Source organism: Arvicanthis niloticus, chromosome 22, assembly GCF_011762505.2.
Source record: "Arvicanthis niloticus isolate mArvNil1 chromosome 22, mArvNil1.pat.X, whole genome shotgun sequence".
In the NCBI taxonomy this organism is placed as follows: Eukaryota; Metazoa; Chordata; class Mammalia; order Rodentia; family Muridae; genus Arvicanthis; species Arvicanthis niloticus.
Genome location: NC_133429.1, coordinates 9,434,499 through 9,455,287, shown reverse-complemented (window position 1 = coordinate 9,455,287; position 20,789 = coordinate 9,434,499). Strand labels below are relative to the sequence as shown.

General features: G+C 38.0%; 1 long non-coding RNA gene and 1 pseudogene across 1 annotated transcript; one reads left to right on the top strand and one right to left on the bottom strand.

The window, feature by feature from the left end:
• Positions 1 to 4,531: 4,531 nt before the first annotated feature.
• Positions 4,532 to 7,476, bottom strand: LOC143436012 (uncharacterized). The gene is made up of 3 exons (XR_013106270.1): positions 7,332 to 7,476; positions 5,728 to 5,769; positions 4,532 to 4,633 (listed from the first exon to the last, which is right to left on the bottom strand). It is a non-coding gene; the product is annotated as an uncharacterized LOC143436012 (long non-coding RNA).
• An 11,131-nt stretch (positions 7,477 to 18,607) lies between these two features.
• LOC143436483 (putative sperm motility kinase W pseudogene) lies at positions 18,608 to 20,038 on the top strand (annotated as a pseudogene).
• Positions 20,039 to 20,789: the final 751 nt, after the last annotated feature.

Below are 20,789 nucleotides of genomic sequence, written 5' to 3'. Positions count from 1 at the left end.
CTCCAAGACCCTATCATAACATACCAGTTTACTTGAATTTTATGAGCAAGGACATCTCACACTACCTGATTTTATATCTTGTTATCCATAGAGTAACAATTAGGCAAAAATATCTTAGAATGTGTATGAATAGCTATGTTCTTGTAGTTTTAATGTAAACAGGAAAAAAACCAATGTGAGTATCTGCTCAAAATGTAGAGTTAATCATCTAAAGGTGAAAACATAGCTCATGATTCAGAAATCATATATTCTAAAAGAATATATTCGAACACCACATACATGAGCACACATGCATGAAGACACACACACTGACACACACAAACGGAGTATAATACATTAAAGCTTCTAATATTTTGTTGAATATTTTTGTTGAATGTCAAAACTTCTTTATAATTTAAAAATAACAAAGTATTATTATAGAAAACCACACATGAGGTAGAGAAATAATTCACATAGATTTTAATTCACATTATTGTAAAATATTGTGTTCTCAGAGAATTTTAAATATATTAAGATTTAATTAATATTTGCAAAGATGTGTACATTTCTTCTTGATGGTGATGTTGCTTATAAAACAGAAACATTTCAGAGACAGACTTTTTAACCAAAATAGTTCTAAAAATAATGTTTTTAAAGCATGAAAATGAAAGACAGATGGGAGGTTTTTTAACATGTTAAAATATTTCTTGACTCATGGTGAACCAGGGATATGTAAGTAATTCTCAGAAGATCAGCCTATGATATATCACATGTTCCTATTATGAGGAAAAAATTAGTAATTGTTCAACGATACAAAAAATGTTTACTGTATAAAAAGGGAAGTATACACTCAGATAGAAATAAAAATCATGTAACTATTGAAATTCTGTATTAATAAATAATGTGAAACAGTGAGGTTTTGCTATCACTAAGGTATGAATTTCAAAACAGATTACTTATAGCCATCAGGGCATGTAGAAAAATGCTGTCCTCCAGCCATGGCATAGGCATTGACTCATGAAGACAGTGTAGTTAATTGTTATCTCTACAATATTAGGTCAAAACTCAGTATTTTACATATTTGTATTTGAAGGCAAGAATAGGAGAAGACATGCACAACTTAGGGAGAAGTTTGGGGATATCTTGGGATTCAGGCAGGGGACTAGGCAGTGGATTTCTATAATTATATGAAATTATCAATAAAGATGATTCTAAAATCATTTCCATCTATGTTTTAAAATATCAAGAGAGTCTGAGTAATCTACGTTCACTCCTAAGAATAATTTAAAGAAGTAAAATTGCAAGGACAAGAAATCCATAAGTAAGAATAGTAAAAAAACATTTTCCTAATTCATTGAAAAGAAAAAAATACAGGATTATCTTAAGTGTAATGAAATACAGGGATGATTCAAAGAACTCTTAAACCTAAAGGGCCAACTGTAAACAAAATACCAAAGAAAACCACCAAAAACTGGCAAATACATGAGTGATCATTACTGAATAATCACTAGGAACCTGTAGAAAGAAAAGTGATGGAGGATATTTATTCAAATTAGAAGAATGTTTTTATGAACTGAAAACATCTCTTCAAAAACAAAAGGGAATTAAACATAGCATCTCATGAAGAAAGGCTGAAAAGTGTCTATTACCAATCTTCAGAGATACAGAAAATGCTTTCAACAATTAAGGCAGGATAAAATATGAAAGCACTAGAGTTGTGGGTGAAAATAAGTAAAAATGTTTCCTTTAAGGAGTTGGATCTAAGTCACAGCAGTGTTGTAAGACACCAGGGAAATTGCTCATGTACAATGAGCTTTTGCCACAGCTGACATCAAGCAGCAGAGGCAAGAGAACACTTCCCTAAAGGACTATCTGCTCTTCTTCGCATCTCTCTCCTGAAGACAAACCTAGTTCAGCCAAGCTAGTGAGTGTTCTCCTAATTTATCTCACTGGATAGAAATTACTTTACACTACACTTTTCTCTTTAAGTAGTGATTTTATAACCTAGAAAGATGTGCAAAAGATGCCCCACCATGCCACAGGGGTCAGTGTTCCACTATGTTCATAGCAGACTTATTTGTGATAGGCAGAAGCTGGAAACAACCCAGATGTCCTACCAGAGAAGAAAGGATCCAGAAACTGTGCTTCATTTCCTGTTACTCAGCTATTAAGAAGGAGGACATCCTGAGTTTTGCATTCAAATGGATTGAGCTAGAAAATATCAACCAGAAGTAAGGTAACTCAGACCCAAAAATGCAAGGTATGTTTTCACTAATGATCAGATATTAGCCAGAAGAAAGATGAAAAAAAGAAAGAGAGAGAGAGAGAGAGAGAGAGAGAGAGAGAGAGAGAGAGAGAGAAAGGAAGGAAGAAAGATGATAAATAGATAGATAGATAGATAGATAGATAGATAGATAGATAGAATGTACCAAATACAGTCCATATATCTAAATAATGTCAACAAGCTAAAGGACCCAAGTGAGGATTACTCAGACCCAGTTAGGAGGTAAAAAAAATCTCAGGTGGGGAGGAAGAGAGGGACCTGGGAAAGAAAGCACGCAGGGGTAGAAGAGCCTATGAGGGGAAGAAGGGACCAGATTTGGTACTGGGCAAGGGAAAAGGACTGAAGCCCTGAGGGCCAACAGAAAGAATGGAAGCAGTCAGCCTAAGGAGGTAGGAAGTACTGGGGATCCTCCAAAATGCACCAGAGACCTGGAAGGTGAGAGACTTCCAGGACTCTAAGGGAGGGACCTTAGATGAAATGCCCAACAGTAGGGAGATGGAATGTAGAGAGCCCGCCTCCAGCAGGAAGACAGGGCATCAAGAGAGGGAAGGGGTTGTCATCCCACAGTCAAACTCTGAACCATATTTTTTCCTGTCTGAAAGAACTGCAGGGATAGAAACGGAAAGAAGCCTGAGGAAAAGAAGGCCCAGCAACAGGCCCAAGGTAGGATCTAGCTCAAGGGAGGTTCCAAGGCCTGACACTATTACTGAGGCCATGGAACACTCACAAAAAATGTATGTAGCATGACCACACTGCAGATGACCCAACAAGCAGCAGACAAGAGCCAGATGCAGATATTTACACCCAACCAATAGACAGAAGCTGCTGACCACTGTGGTTGAATTAAGAAAAGGCTGGAAGAAGCTGGAGTGGAGGGGACCCCTGTGGGAGGACCAGAAATCTCAATTAATCTGAACCCCTGAGAACTCACAAACACTAAACCACCAACCATGCAGCATATACTAGCTGATATGAAGACCCCAACACATATACAGTAGAGAACTCCTGGGAATGGGTCAGTCAGAGAAGTCGCACACAACGTCAAGAGACTGTAGACCCCAGAGAGTTTAGAGGCCTGGCCGGGTGTGGGCATGTGTGGTGGAGACATCTTCATGGAGACAGGAGATGGGGAGGAGGTATGGGATGTGGAACAGTTGGAGGGTGTACAGGGGGAATGAAATCTGGAATTTAGAATGTAAATAAAAGATAAAAAAGAAAAAGTATGAAGATCAAATTGCGTGGTGATCATTATACACATCTTGGTAAATTGAGTGCAATTTCAAAAGTGATATGTTCAAATATTGACTCTAGGTATGTATTATACCCATTAGCATTTATAAAAGTCAGAGAGATGGTGATCCTCTGGGCTACATTCTGTTCTGCTTTACAGTAGGAATGGTCTTCAACGCTCTGCATGCTGCATAACATTTAAATTTATGATCTGCACTAAAGCCAATAGTGAAAATGGAACAATGATATAAGTATTAGAAAAAATAGACAAGTATTTAATAGCCCTGTGTGTAACTCAATGATAAAATTACTATGTAGTACGTGTGAGGTCATGAGATATATTCTAAGCTCTGTACACACCTATGAACACACACCAATGGTAAGTTAATAAAAATATTTCTAAACAGAAGATACAAGAAAATATATCCATATGCCTAGAACATTCAACTAAATAAGAGGATCAAGAACCATGATTATGTACTGGGCCTTCCAGAGCAGGTGTCAGGATGCACAGTAAGAGACATCCTGAAGGAGCAGAGGACAGAGGTACAGAGATAAAAAGTTATGATCCATGTGGATGTGGGGAGGAAATTAATTCTTGATAATATTTTGCTTTGCTTAAGATTGTTTATGGTTATCTTATATAATTATTTGATTAATCAGAAATATTAAATAAATGATATTTGAACAACACATAAGTTAATATATAAGAAATAAGAACTTGGGATAAAGCAGCTTAATTTTAATAATAATAATCCTTGGCTTGGAAATGTATGCTGTTGCGATTACCTGACTCAATTTTCAGTCCTTTAAGAAAAAATATTTACTTTTTTTTATCTTGCTCTATAATGTGGATCAATATTGCTTCATATTTCTTTCTACATTTCACATATAAAAGACACAAGTCTACATGCCATACACTTACAACTTTTCCATATACATAAATTCTTACTATCTCTCCCCTCCACCCTCTTCTTCTGTTTCCATCTCCATTACTCTACAAACTGCCTCTCTCTGCTAGTCATGAACTTGAAATATCAGTTTTGACTTCCACATACACTGTCACAGGTTGGGATGTTCTCGGTGAATATCTGCAGTGAGAATGTTTTCTTGATACCCTTCTTGGCTTTATCAATGGCTCTGCTCAAATGCAATAAAAACACAAAACATAGTAAAATTAATTTGTTAGTAGTTTCTTTTAAGCTAATCACTGTCAATATTTTATAAGTACCGTCTTAGTGTTAAATACAGGACAATCAGTTTAGCAATATGCATTATTGGATTAGGGAACATTTAAAAATGTTTCAGAACCAAAACCTCAGTCAGGTAATAGCACATTGATCTAGGAAGCACAGTATGTCCTCAGAACTTTTGTTTGCAAGGTTGTTGTCATCCTGACTACATCTGGAATGAGCTACAATCCAGAAATGGAGGGCACACCTGTAATCCAAACCTTGAGGCTGGAAGACACAGGCTTTTGACTTGGACCTTGACATGGAGATCTTGAGGCATAGGTGCCATGAATTGCTTAGTCCCAGGCAAGATAGAATTGGCACACCCACCCATGGGATTAATATCCCAGAAGACTGAGGGAAGTGGATCTCTGAGTGAAAGGTCTGCCTGGAACAAAGCAAACTCCCAATCTAGGCATGGTGGTACACACATCTGAGCCACACCTTCTGATGGAGGTCTACATAAGGACATTGACAGAAGGCAGACTTTGCCTGACTGCAGTTACTGCCAGCACATCTGTTGATATCTACTTCTTCAGGATTCCAGTTTATACAGAAGATCAGGTGAAACAAACTAGCCTCATGGACTGAAAAACTACTAGATTTTTTGATTTCTCATTCATAGCTGCCCAATGTTGGGTTGGTTGCACTAGAGAATGTAAATCATTACAGTAAATTCCTTTAAATCTGCTTGACCTCAAAAGAGAAAGTAGCAGATGGTTTGGATGCACACGGTAGACTAACATCTATGAAATGGAATTTAAAGTAAGACTGAAGAGTACTATTTACTCCAATAGAAAGAGGAGACAATGAATACAGAACTTCCTCAAAATTAAATAAAATATGCAATAGACAGGAGACTCGAAAGCAGTATCCAGTGATCATCTAATCAACAACATACTTGGAGACAGGCTACCAAATATAATTTTAAGAAAGAAATAAAGCACAAACTGCAATTCCCAAATCAGTTACAGAATTAAAGTATAATCACAAGTAAAATACCTTTTCAGAAAATAATACCATTGATCTTTCTCGTCTTTCGAACTGTAATGTTAAAAGAGATAAACAAGATTAGAGACTTGAGAATGATATGATTATTTCACATGAAAATTATAAAAATTATTATAAGCCAATGGCCACCATGAGGGTACAGGGGTAGATGGTATTCCCCACATGACTGCCCTTCTGAATGACATGATTTATGGAACACTTGTATGACAGGAAGTTGAATATAGTGTGGAAGCTAGTTGGGAATGTCAAGACTTGACCATGTTCTAAGAGCTGTGTGATTATGCCTGGGTCAGCAATTACTTCTAGCATCAGTTTCATATATATAAAAGGATAGTTAGTTGTTGAACATAGGTAGGAGTGGAGGTTCTTGGTTCTGTGAAGGCTGGATGCCTGAGTGTGGGGGAATATGAAGGCAGGGAGATGGGTTCAGGCACATCCTCATAGAAGCAGAAGGAAGGGGGATAGGATAGGGGTTTTCTGAGTGGGGGAGAAATGGGGAAAGGGGATAATATCTAAATATAAAAACCATTCCAATAAAAATTAAAAATTCAAAAAATAAAGGTGTATACCACCAAAAAAAGAGAAAAAGAAAAAACGCCAGTGTTCTCTTAATGTGAGGTCATGTTCACACAGAAATGTACCATGATTCATAGAAGACAGGAGATCCTAGAAACTAGTACTTCATCTGTGTGTCATCACATTAAATCTCCTGGTATAAATTAATAAGACCACCACTATTCTACTTTAGCATGTAATACTCTCAATTAAGATAAAGATGAACTCAATGCTAACATTTTATAACTGCAAATTCTATGTGGAATCAGTTAGAACTCATTGATATTTGACACAATCACAGTGTCTTATAGTTATCAACATTATCTTGTAGTTCAATGTTTTCTTATCCAAACAGCAACCCTTACCCAATGCACTACTACTCTTCCCCATGTTCACAACCCTATGTCAGGTATAGTTTTTCCATCTGTAAATTATGTGTACATTTTTTCCTCATCCTGAAAATAATTATCCATGCTGTAAAATCTTTCATTCACAGAACTTTCTTCTCCCCTTTTCCATGGTTCAAACATCTCTAACTCAACCTGATTTTCTATGGAGAAATCATTCCTGCCTAAAGACTGGCACATTCTTGTTTGTGCCTTTAACTATTCACCCACTCTATCCTCCAGGTGCAACCAGTTTTATCAGAAGGGTGGCTCATGCTTCTACCCTTCAACCTACACACACAAACATACACAGACACATATATACATAACTTATTGAATGTCAGTAAAATAAAAAGTGATGTTATTGCAAGAAAACATATTGTTACATGGTGATATTTAGGGGTTGGTTCTGATGCTGTGGATCAGGAATCACTGCATGTGAACACTGAAGGTAATGTTTTCCAATTGGGGAATACTCTAGAACCATCAAATACGAGAAAAATTTGAGTTGGCAACCTGTATACAATCAAACTAAAATGGATTTGTATTTTGCAAACATTCTGGTTAATTGGTTTTAAACTCTGAATTATGAAGCATTAACTGGCCTTCAATAGCTATCCTATTGTGAATACATGTCCAAACTGTAGGTCTTACCGAAAGATGACATAAAAATTTCCAGTGGGCCAAGATATGTAAAGGGTCTTGGAACTACAGTTTTCCTTTCTTCTGACAAGGAACACATCATCCAAGGCCCACAGGTTATTCAGTGGGAATATACACTTTATCTTAAACTTCTTCCTTTTCATAGAAAGAGAATCAAGTATATCTGTTAGTTTGATTTGCATTGTAGTGTAATCGCTTGTAGAAATACCCAGTTCTTCCTGCCCCAGAGCACAACAGGACTCCTTCATTTTATCACTCAGGCACAGTTCAAACCATGGTAGATGGAATTCAACAAATCATGTGTTGAAAGAAGTTACTGGATACAAGATTCCCAATGCACACAAATTGACATAGCCTGATTGATTTTGGATGAGAGAATGTGAATGACTAATCTATGAATATACATTGTGTATGCATATGTGTATATACATATGGCAGTTTTAGAAATCCATGTGTTTCAAGATTTCTTTCATCAGTTTTGTTTATTAGTAACAGTTTGCTTTATTTCCTTAATTTCCATAAAAATATTAGTTAAGATTATATATTTTAATTAATTATATTTAATAATCTTTCCAAAATAAACAATATTGAAATATTGCCTGACTGAATAAAATTCATGTTCCACATCCTTCTTCTGTATATTACAGTGACTGATCAGGGTTGGCAGCCAAATTTACCAAATTGGTAGAAGGAGAGCATATTAAATTATTTGCTTTTTAAAATTATGTCTAAAACATTTGTCAAAACTATTGAGAAACATGTAGGGGGTGTCCACCAAACCTGAACCATGGTAGAGGAAAGAGAAGTTGCAATCCTGGAGAAATAAATTGTAATCTTTTTAAAAAATGAAGTAAAAGGACATAGGTTATTTTTGTACAAAAAGGCCTAAGTAAAGTGTAGCCTCTCATAGTAAGGAATGCATGCTGCATATACTCACAGGTTGCTAGACACAACCAGAACATCATTAAATAAGGATAGATATCTTTTCTTCCTTTCGTTGTAGCTCTTGATTTCCACAGAGCCTTGGCACAGCAAAGTTTGATGCATTTGTTCCATGTCGCCCTTAACAAGTTATTTCTATATCGAAAATATAGGATATTCCTGGTACAGGTCTCCACCTGACAGAACAAGATTTAGTGGATAAGTTATAAGAGCAATGTTCATACTACATTTTGAAGAGTTCATGATATTAAAATGCAGTAAAGTTGAAAAAAAATCTGAGAAATATTATAGCAACATTTATAATGATAGCAGTTAACATATGATATACATGTATGAAATTAAAAAATGAGTAAAAACGGAAGTAATTGTAACTTGTAACATAAATGATATCCTAATGAAAAAAAATATATGTGTGTATATATATATATAGATATATATATATAGATAGATATAGATTTATATGTACATATATACACACACACACACATGTCTTTTCTTTTATTGGCCTATATATCTGTTTCCTTAAGAAATTTCCTTAAGAAATTTCCTCTTAAAGTGATTGTCCCTTCTCCAAGCTGTTTTGAATGATGAAAACTTAGAAATCTACAAGTGGTGTAGATTGTCTTTTCAAGGTGTATTTGGATTAATCTAAACCAATTCAAGCCAAAGACTTTTGATGTTCAGTTGAGCTGTCAAAACTGTTATAAAAAACTCGATCTTTGTCAAATCAGCAAAACAAACAAAGAAACAATCAAACAAACCCTCCAGCTTTCAAAAATTATATGTGAAGTTGGTTTTGTCCAGAATAAAGGGTCATTTCATTGACTCTTGCCTGTGGCTCCTGTACGGATATCATCATGGATTCTGGGCAGTAAAAACACTTGTACATTTTTAAGTCTCCACCTAGATTTCTGTACCTCTACAAACCTCTCCATCTCCTGTGCTATGCTAACTATACAGTCTCCTCCATCTTTATGAGTGCAAAGTTTCTCCTACTCAAGTTATCCCCATTTTCTCTCCTGATATTCTTCCTTCTCTAATACCCAGCCTTGGCCATATCAAATCTGTTTCTTTTTTGTCTCTACTCAGAACTCTTCCACCTGCCTCTGAACATGATTCTTCTCATATCCCTAATAAAATTCTCCCCTGTGATACTGGAGTGGCAAATCTTCTGGTGGTTTCTTTAATGTGACCTGCTTCAAATAAATGGTATATTTATGATATACATTTTCTTTAAGGGAATATAATTCTGGCAGAAACATGTTACATCTTTCAAACAATATGCACAGAGGCACCATATCTTTTAATTGGTAAGCATTTAGGATTCCTGTGAATCAAAATGTCGAAGAGATATACCTGCCAGCAGTTGTCATCAATTACTTCAAACAATAATGTAAAACATATGACAAAAAATACCAACTCAATTTCACAATAAGCAAAATTGAAAGCAATGCACATGTGTGGAAAGTAGATCCTGTCTATTGGAATTAATATTCAAATCCTTGGAAAGATTCCAAAGAACACAATATGTATTAGAACTATGACAATCTGAAGAAAGCAAGCAAGTTATTAGATTTTGAATGTACCAAAAAGTCTGAACAATTGTTTTTTAAATCTTTGTGGTCATGTGATTAAAACAATTGGGTTGCATATAAAATAATCCTCACTTATAAGTTGGGCAGATTTTTTAAGATTTATAAAATCCCTTCGCCTGTATGCTCAAAGCATACCTCTCCTCGCAGAATAATTTTTTAGAGAAGACTGGTACTGAATATTTCTACAATCACTACGTATTCAAGAAACCATTGCTGAGTTGAGAGTTAGCTCATATGATCTGTAGAAATGAAGAAAGAACATTAACCGATATGATTAGTCTATTATGAGAATCTAATTAGTTATAAAATACCTTTTCTGGGCAGCCTGGAAGGGAGAACCTTTTAATAGACCTGAATTTTTTTATTCTTTTAGTCTTTCTTCCTCTTTCACTGAAAGATTTTTATTTGATATTTTATTTATTTACATTTCAAATGTTATCCCCTTTCCTGATTCCATCTCCCCCCTTAACCCCCTATCCTATCCCTCCTCCTCCTTTTTTGCTTTTAGATCATTATAATTACATGCAAGTATTAAGGTCAGTTCTAGGTTGAGGAACTAGCTATACAATAGATGCAAATAGTCAAGGAGCACGCAAGACAATAAACCCAGATAGTAAAAGAACAAACAGGACAATAAACAGATGGACTTGAAATTTTATTTTGCTTTCCTACTCCTGAACACCAAACTGGTGACTGCATTTGGTAGACAAACCACCAAAGTCTGGGGGCTCTGTAGTAATTAGGCTGTAGGACCATTGTGATGTCAATAGTCTAAGGCTCATGCCATCTGACAAAGTGACACATGCATTTCCTTTCCTTATACTTAGTGGCTTTAAAAGTTTTTCTAGCAATTGTTGAACTGTAAGTTTTTGTAAGGAATAACATTTTCACAACCATGTAGAGTATGAAAGTCATATAGGTGAGAGATTGAATATAGAGAAGGATAATAAATCAATAGACAAGTACATTAATAGATACTCTTTGGGTGGTTTCTTTACTGTACTCTGCTCATATAATTCCAACACTAAAACATATATTAAGTGAATATCATGCTGCCCAAAACATATATCTTTCAATTAATATAGAGAGACACCACCTATTGCCTAGAAAGCAGTTAAGACCCATGAGATTCAAGGAGTCAGGAGGAACAGCAGGCAATGGTTATCATCACTCACATTCCACAATAATGTAAAGATGTTTACAAAAATAATACCAACTCAGTTTCATGATATCAAAAAGTAAATGAATATGTTTTGAAACCGATTCCTTTCGACCTGGATGAACATTAAAATATTGAAAACTTTAAAAAACCACAACATATCTAGGAAAAAATAACAATTATCTGAAAACCACAGAGTTCATAGACTCTAGGTTGAAGTCTGACCAGTTTACATCAAAAGTTTGTGTTCATAGTAGGTAAAAACAATTAAATAGTCTAGAAAATAATCCTCTTTCATGTGCAAGATAGGTATTGTTTGAAGACTTATAGAAAACTTTCTCCTGGAGGCTCAAAGCATACCACCCTTTACCTGACAACTCTGGTTTTTTAGAATATTGGTACTAAAAATTTCTAATGAGTAAGATTTTATGAAGACACTGCTGAGGTAAAAGTTAGTTCACATGTTCTGAAGGAATCAAGATAGAACACTTCTTGATTCCATTAGACTATCATAAGAATCAAGTTAGTTATTGTATACATACCTTTACAGTGGAGCCTGCAATCGAAAACCAATCAATGGACTTGAAATTATCGCTTTCCTTCTAGGCACTAAAACCCAAAGTGAACACTGCAGTTGGTAAACCAACCACTGAAGTCTGAGGAGTCTTTGGGAGTCAGGGTGGCAGGTCATTGTGATGTCAAGATTCAAAGGCTCATGCTATAGTTGACAAAGTGACAAGTGCATTTCATGTCCTTCAATATTTTGGTTTTAAAAACATATTCTTTTAACAATTGTTGACCCATAGGCATTTTTATTAAATAATAGATTTTCACAAAAGTATGTGTGATATGATAGATAGATGATAGTTAGATGATAGACAGATAGATGATTGATAGATAGATACATTATAGATTCTCATTAGTAATAATACCAGTTAATGAAAAGGAGAAACATTGTAAAATGCATATTCATTTCCAAATATTCTCAATACATATGTTTTTACATATCAAAGGTATACATGAAAGGAAATATCATTAACACTGTGAACCTGAAAGACCAACATGCAAGAATCATAGGAGACCTTACAAATGAATGTGCTTTACTGAATAGATTCAGAAAGCTTCATCCATAGGGAGGTCAGACAGCATTGAAGATATGTATATTATTTTTCCCAGCACAATGATGCTTATTTCAGATTATAGTTAAGTATAAAATATACTAGTTAAGTGAATTCATTCTATCATCTACAATGTCAGTATAAAAACCATTAAAATAAATATAAAATACAATTCTATTTTATTATTTGAAGTTTGAGATTTAAAAATTAGGTCCTGTTCTTGCTTTCATCAGATGAATCATTATATTTTCTTCCACCTTCCTTTTATTAAATATAGATTCTTTATACAACACATTCTGATAGTTTTCACTACCGCCTCTCTACCATACACACACACACACATATGCATGCACATCCACACACACACACACACACATGCACACACACACATACACACACACATTCCTTCTCTCATATCTGAGTTCAGTTTATTTTTCCTCTCATTAGAAAAGAACAGGCTTCTTAGAGATAACAACATAACGTATCAAAATAAAATACAGTAAGATAAAACAACACCCATTATAATAAAGTTGGACAAGCTAAGCCAACAGAAAGTAAAAGACCCCAACACAAGGCAAAAGAATCAGAGGCTCACACATTTACACTTTCCTAGTATATATACAGAGGATCCTTGTAGACTTCTGCAGGCCTTGCAATTCCTACTTCAGTTTCCATGAGTTATTTGAGTTTTGTTGCTCTCCTGGTCTTCCATCCCCTGCAGCTTTCTAATTCCCAGAATAGAAAAGCAGTCTTTATAATCATTATTACAGAATTTGAACACTACAAATATTCATTACTTTTCAAAATAAATTTAAAAATCTAGTAATATGGGAATTGATAGATTAAGGTAAATGACCAAAGTATCAATGGGTCCAAGATTTCCGTATTTCAGTCAGTTAGAAGTGATTGTAATTGTTGGGCCTTGGACGAGGTAACTCCATTTAACCTATTACCTTCAGTCACGTAGGACAGGTAGAGGGTGTGACTAACAAGTCTCCACCTCCAGAGATTTAAATATTAATGAATTATCAAAAGGCCAGGAGCGTAGCTAATTAAGTTATTCCCTCCCCTTTTTCCTTCCCTATAAAATGAGAGTCCTCTGGCCTTTAAGCACGTACCAGTTGTGCCCATTCACCATGCCATGAACAATAAAGCTTTGGAAAACCGGACTCCACGTTCCATGGTCTCTCCGCCTGATTCCCAGCTTTTGGAACCCTGGAACCTTGCCGATGCAGCCGCCGGCCGATGCAGCTGCCGGCCAGCCCACCGACAGCTGCGTGAATGTGGCATCCTCCGCCGGTGGCGTGGGAAGCCCTGATGCCGGACCTCCCTGAGACTCTGTCGCCGGACTCCCTTCCCCCCGCCCGCAAGATTTTTCCCCACATGTAATTATACAGATTTTTTCTCTATATTTATATATCATTCTACTTACTCCCGTAGTACAAGCACTTAAGTAAAAATTAAGAAAAATATTTAGTCTTCAAACATTATTTCTCAATCAGAAATTATAAATTTGTACATAACTCACTTTGCAATGCTGACAGAATTAAGTTTGTTCCTCTTGAACAATGTGAAGAAAACTGAGGATTTCTACTCCATGGTAAGTCATGCAAGTTCCAAAAACAGAAACCGTTATGCATGCACATTTATAGAATATACAATTATACACATTTAAAGAATGGAGTTGTGTCAGAATCCTGAATGCTTGTGAGTAAGCTCCAAGGAAACAAGATGTGAATCTTGTAGCCTCAGTTTCTTCAAACACAAAATTGTTCTTGGAGTGTTTTGTGCTCCTCCCAGGGGTACTGGATATGCGTGTTTACTTCAGCTGTTGTTATTCACATGCCTCCATGGAAATACAGGTTTTTGTCATGTGTGCCTTGTCCTTGTAATTGAAATCCTTACACCTGTGACTCCTTTTCTTTATCTTTTTCTTTCTCCTGCCATGCCCCGTGTTTCCCACCACACACACCCTGGAACTTCAAGTCTCTGCAAGGTTAGGTGCTTCATCTCCCATTGAAGTCCCAATGTAGCCCAGCTAGAACACTTCACAAGGACAGGCAACAGCTTCTAATACAGCCCCCATTCCAGTTATCTGTGACTCACATGAAGACTGGGATGCACATCTGCTACATATGTGTGGGGAGTCATAGGTCCAGCTCGTCTATGAGCTTTGTTTGGTGCTTCAGTGGAATAGTGTTTGAGAGTCACAAGAATCCAGGTTCGTACGCTGTTGGTCTTCCTGTGGAGTTCCTATCCCGTTTGGAGCCTGCAATGCTTCTTCTTATTCTTCAATAAGAGTCACCAAGCACCATCCATAGATTGTGTGTCTGTGTCTGTTTGAGTCAGCTCTCGGGCAGAACCACTCAGAGAACATGTAGTTCCTGTCTGGAAGCAAAAACGAGCATCATGAGTAGTGTTAGGGATTGGTGCTTGCCCATGGTCTCAAGTTGGGCTGGTTATTGGATGGCCATTCCCTTAGTTTCTTCTCCATCACCCATGCCTATATTTCTAATAAGATAAATTTGGGGTTGAAAGTTTTGTGTGTGGGTTGGGGATTCTGTAGCTTCACTGGGGTTTCTGCCTGGCTACAGGTGGCAGCCTCTTCAGGTTGCATTTCCCCAGTGTAGAAAGTCACAGCTAAGGTCATCTTCTTTGATGCTTGGGTGCCTCCCTTGTCCCATCTCTCTCCTGTTCTGTTGATGCCCACTGTCTTCTCACCCCAGTCAGTTGCAAATATCTATTAATTTTCATGGCCATCTAGCCATCTCTCCTGACCTTCCCTTACCTGGCCCTAAACCCAATATTCCCCCTCCCCATCACCATCCTTCCCAGTTCCCTCCATCTCCCTCTTATGAGTATTTCATTCCCCCTTCAAAGTGAGATACAATCTTGGGCTTTCCTTCTTGGTTAGCTTCTTTGAGTCTGTGGAGTGTAACATGGTATATGTATTTTATGGCTAATATACAGTGATAACTGATTCAATGACATGCATGCCTTTTTGGGACTGAGTGACTTCACTCAGGATGATAATCTCAAGTTTGATCCATTAGCCTGCAAAATTTATGATGTCTTTGGATTTTTTATTGGATATTTTACTTATTTACATTTTACATGCCATCCCCTTTCCCCATCCATCTCCCACAAACCCCCATTCTATCCCCTTCCTCCTTCTTGCTTTTATACCATTTTAATTACATGCAAGTATTAAGGTCAGTTCTAAGTTGAGGAACTAGCAAATACAATAGATGCAAATAGTCAAGGAACAAGCAAGACAATAAACATAAATTGTCAAAGAACTGGCAAGGCCATAAACAAAGTCCTGTGATCACTCCTGTGTTCACTGTTTCTAAAGGCTTATCAGGATGACTTAAATATCTGGGCCTACTTCCCTGTCCTAGCCCAAAGTAATTTTCATGCCTGTAGCCTGCTTCTTTGTTCTAGCCTAAGATTTAGATTCCTGCCTGAAATTACTTCTTTGTTCTATCCTCATGTCAGATTCCTGCCTGAATCCCAATTCCTCCTCTTTGCCAAAGTCAGATTCCTTCCAAGCAGCCCCAAAAGCTCTCCAATTTTCCCTTTTTGTTTCATAAACAAGACTGAGCCTGTCTTAGATCATTCTGACAAGAATACCTTTCTTACCCATCATGGAATATGCATTCCCAAAGCAATGCACTTATGTCTTAGGTTGGTAAGGCTCTGTGCAAAATCTTACCCATCCTTGGCTTGCCAGCCTGTTAAATTAAGAACTCTGTCCTATTCCATTGTGTAGATGTACTACACATTTTGGGTTGTTTCTTTGTAATATTTTTTGTTTTATCCATTCTTCAGTTGGGGGACATTTTTATTTTTTGTTTCTGGCTGTTACATTAGTTCTTTGTTTTCTATTTTCTATATGACCTCTTTTTTATTGGATATTTTATTTACATTTCAGATGCCATCCCTTTTGCACATTTCTTCCCCCCCCCCAAAAAACCCCTATCCCATGCCCCCTTTTCCTTTTTGCTTTTATACACTTTTAAAAAATATTAATCAAAGGATTTATAAGTTTGGTAATGCTCAATCAGATGTGTAACCCAATACCCAACCTAGACATATCAACTGTCTTTGACTGGTGGAGACATGTGAACATCTGCCTCCATATTTCCCCCCCCCCCTTTCTCTCTCTCATCACCTAGCTTCTCCTCTCATTCTTCTCCTCCTCTCCTTACTCCTTCTCTTCTTCTTGGTACTCCTCCTACCTCAGCTCCTCCTACATATCACCCTTCCTTTTAAAATGAAACTTTTCTCTCAAAATACAATTAGAGCATAATTATGCCAATTTGTACCAGTGAGGTACAAGATAGTCCTAATACCCAGTCCATGATTTTGTTGACTAACCAGAACCTCTGTAATCTATCCTAACTAAAGCACTTAGTTTTTAACCTGGCTTTTTTGTTAGCTTTAGAATGAATGTCAGCTGAAAACCATCCACTCAAATCTTTTCTCTCAAAATAAATAGCCACGATTGGCTATGAAACTATAAGTTTTCAACCCCGTCAGAAATCCAGAATGACTGAGTTAAGTAAAATTATGGGAAGCACAAAGTATAGCTTCTAAAACTTAGCCAATTTTAGAGACCACTGAACACCGGGACACTCCCTATACTACAAAACGTTGGAGCATCTGATCTTCAGCCTTCTGCCCAGGACCAGCTGACAGACCTTAGTGCTGCAGAATTATTAAGGGCTGATTACTCTGTCTAGGCATATATAATCAGTCGATTATTCTGCAGGTGTGTCCTTTTCTGGACAGTAATTTGTCTGTAGATGGAAAGAGGCAATTCTTGCCTAGTGGCTGTCTCACCACAACTGGAGTAACTCCAAAGATGCTCAATTTCTTCTTAGAATCCAATACAGGAAGCTTTGAGGAGCAGACAGGTCTCTAATCAAAATAAACTTTAATACAGAAATGCTTGTAACATCAATTCTGTGGACTTCAGATGTTTTGAAAACCAACTATCCATGTAAGGTAATCTGGACTCTTGTCTGTTAACTCCACTCAGCTATTTCTAAATAAAACATAGAAAACACCCTAACAATAAACTCCAAGCCATGAATTTGCTATAGTCCCTTAACTCACAGGCTAAGTATCTCAAATCTGTTAAAAAATTAAAGAAGGACTGGGCAAGATGACTTCCTAATTGGTGAGAGAGGTGTGTTGAAGTCTTTCACTATGTTTTTATAGTTTTCATGTTTGTTTCTTTTTTATTGGACATTTTATTTATTTACATTTCAAATGTTATACCATTTTCCTTTCCCATTTCTGCTCTGGAAACCCCACATCCCATCTTCTGTCCCCCAGCTTCTATGAGGTTGCACACACACACACACACACACACACACACACACACACACACTCACTCACTCACACACACATTCACGCTCACACATACACACACACACACACTCACACACACACTCACACTCACACACACACTTACACACATACACATTCACACTCACACACACACTCACACACACACACACACTCACACTCATACTCACACACACACTCACACACACACACACACACACACACACACACACACACACACTCACTCAAACACACATACTCCTTCCTCCCAGCCCTAGAATTCGCCTATACTGGAGACTTGAGCCTTCCCCAGAAAAAGGTCTTCTTCGCCTATTCATGTCCAACAAGGCCATTCTCTGCTACATATGTGGCTGGAGGCATGGGTCCCTACATTTGTACTATTTGGTTAGTGGTTTAGTCCCTGGGAGCTCTGGGGGTGGGTGTTGGTTGGTTGATATTGTTGTTCTTCCTATGGGGTTGCAAATCTCTTCTGCCTCTTCAATTTTCTCTCTAACTCCTCCATTGGGAACACAGTGCTCATTCCAATAGTTGGCTGGGAACATCTGCCTCTGTATTTCTCAGGCTCTGGCAGAGCCTCTAAGCAGACAGCTATATCAGGCTCTTGTCAGCAAGCACTTTGTGGCATTCACAATAGTGTCTGCGTTTGGTGTCTGTATATGGATCCATTATTATGTATAATGTATTATGTATACCATTATTATCTATAATGAATCCCCAGGTGGGGCAATTTCTGGTGGACCTTTCCTCCAGTCTCTGCTGCACACTTTGGCTCTGTGTGTGTTCCTGTAAGTATTTTGTTCCCCCTTCTAAGAAGGACTGAAGAATACACACTTTGGTCTTTTTTCTTGAGCTTCATGTGGTCTGTGAATTGTATCTTGGTTATTCTGAGCTTTGGGCTAATATCCACTTATCAGTGAGTGTATAAGACTGTGGACCATCGTGCTGTATTTGTCCATACAGAGCAGGAAGCTGTTTTTGGTAACTTGTGGGACTCCTTCATAACTGTCTAATTTGTGAGGTATTGGGTACTTCTACCTCACACCTGTGTGCAGCCTAGCACAGGGAACACTTAGCCTCATGGCCAGCAACTCCAAAAAGAAAATTTGGGGAGTCAGTATAGAATGCTTTTCTATCTTGGCAAGGGTGCATTTTGCACTGTGAAATTGGCCTGGAATCTGACAAGTAAAGCCCTGGTTTTTATAAAAACAGTAGATATAACCAAGAAGAACATAGGCAGAAAGAGCAACATTGGGGACACTAAACCATCCTAACATCATTCACCTCTTCCAGGTTCTAATGACATCAAGGCACATTCACTTTGTAATAGAGTATGCTCTGGGAGGAAGGTTATTGGAATTATTACAGGAGAATGGCTCGCTGCAGAAGGGAGAGCCAAAGAAAATATTTGGGCACACAGTGGCAGGGATAAATATTGCTGCAAATTGTCATTATCCATTGAGACATTAAATGTATTGATAGATGCAGAGGGCAATGTGAAGTTAACAGACTTTGGGCTGGCCATCAAATGCAGACCTGGCAGCTTACTGAAATAGAAGTGTGGGACAAAGGTCTTTCATGCCCAGAGCTGGTACTAGGGGAGCCATATGATGGCAAGAAGATAGATGTGTGGAGTTTGGGCAAGCTACTGTATTTTATTAACACTGGGTACTACTTCTTCACAGGAAGCACCGGGAAAGAGATGGAGAATAAGATCACAACTGGAACCTATAACATTCCACCTTACTTCTCTGTGCAACTTGAAACCTAATTCACCAGATCTTCATAGTATCCCCAGAGATGAGGCCCTCCATTGAAGACATTGAGAGACATCTATGGGTAGGGAAATGTGACATAAATATACTAACTGATAAATACCCAGATTCCAACATCATACACATGCTCTGTGACATGGGGTTTAATGCCAATGACATCTTGGAATCCCTGCATAAAAACCGGTTCAATGAAAAAATGGGGACATACTTACTTTTAACAGAGCAGGTACGCAAAGGGATTGAGCATACATCAACCATGTCAGCCAAGCCTGTGGATCCCTGCCCTACATCACCACCATCACCAGCATATATCTCTAATTCTGGTCTTCCCCTAAAATGAAGGGCCAGTAAACCCATCCTTGGCCTCCTCCACATCTGTCCTTCAGGACAGAAGAGGCCTGTTGCCCTGACACTATCAGGACACAAGGTGGCCAGAAGTGTCTCCATGCCTCCCATTGCGATACACTGTCCCACGAATAAATGCCATGCTTCCACCTGTGCCCTCCATTCTGGAGCTGCGGCTGCCCCATGTGTCTTTAGCACCATATTGGGAGATAAAATATGCCTGCCACCTGAACAAGACTTTGCTGTGGAAACATCAACTCCCCCTCTGAAGACTGGGTGCTTCAAGAGACTAGGCAGGAGAATCAGGTGTGGCCTATCAAAACTCTTACGCTTCTTCCTGCCTCCAACCACAAAAACCCAGCAGCACTTGTCCTTAAAATGGCTCCCCTGAAGCAGGGCAGATGCAGAACGCAATCAAAGGGCAGGCAGGTATGGAAGTGTGCATCTCAGCTCTGAAGTTTTTTGTCTCTCTTTATTCATGTCTTCTCATTGGAAAAATGAAAAAAGGGTACTTTTGGGGTCTCTTGGGATGCTCAGATGTATTTCTACTCCAGCTGGATTAGCCAGCTCCTTGGCTTACCATCTGAGGAAGAAATCTTGTGGATAATGCCTAGGTGGTATCTGATACAATTAAACTAGCAGTAATCAGCAAGTGACTGAGTATAGCCAGGTAAAGTGGGCATGCAGAACTCTCCTCCATGCTGAACATATTCAAGATAGACACTGTGCTTGGGGATCTAGTGCCTGGCAGAGCGACCATGGTCAAAGTACAAAAGGGACAGCTCAGTGACTTCCTACAATTCAACTGGACAGGCAGAGTGTGCAGAACCCTGTGAAATCTGACATTGCTGCTTGGATACCTACATGGGGAAGCAGATCTGGATACCCAGTTCCTGTGTATCAGGCATGCCCTTAGAGAGGAGATGGTTGTGGTGTCTCCAGAATCTCACTGTGGCATTTAGAGCCTTGGCATACACTATTATGCTAGTCTTATGGAAAGGGTCCATAACTTCTCCCATCTCTGCACTTGATCCAGAGTCCTTCCCTCCTGAGACCTTCGGCTCTTACATTAGTGTCATCCACCAAGAGAGTTCTCATTCAGTAGAGGTTTCACAGAAGGGATGAGACTGCCAATGTCCATG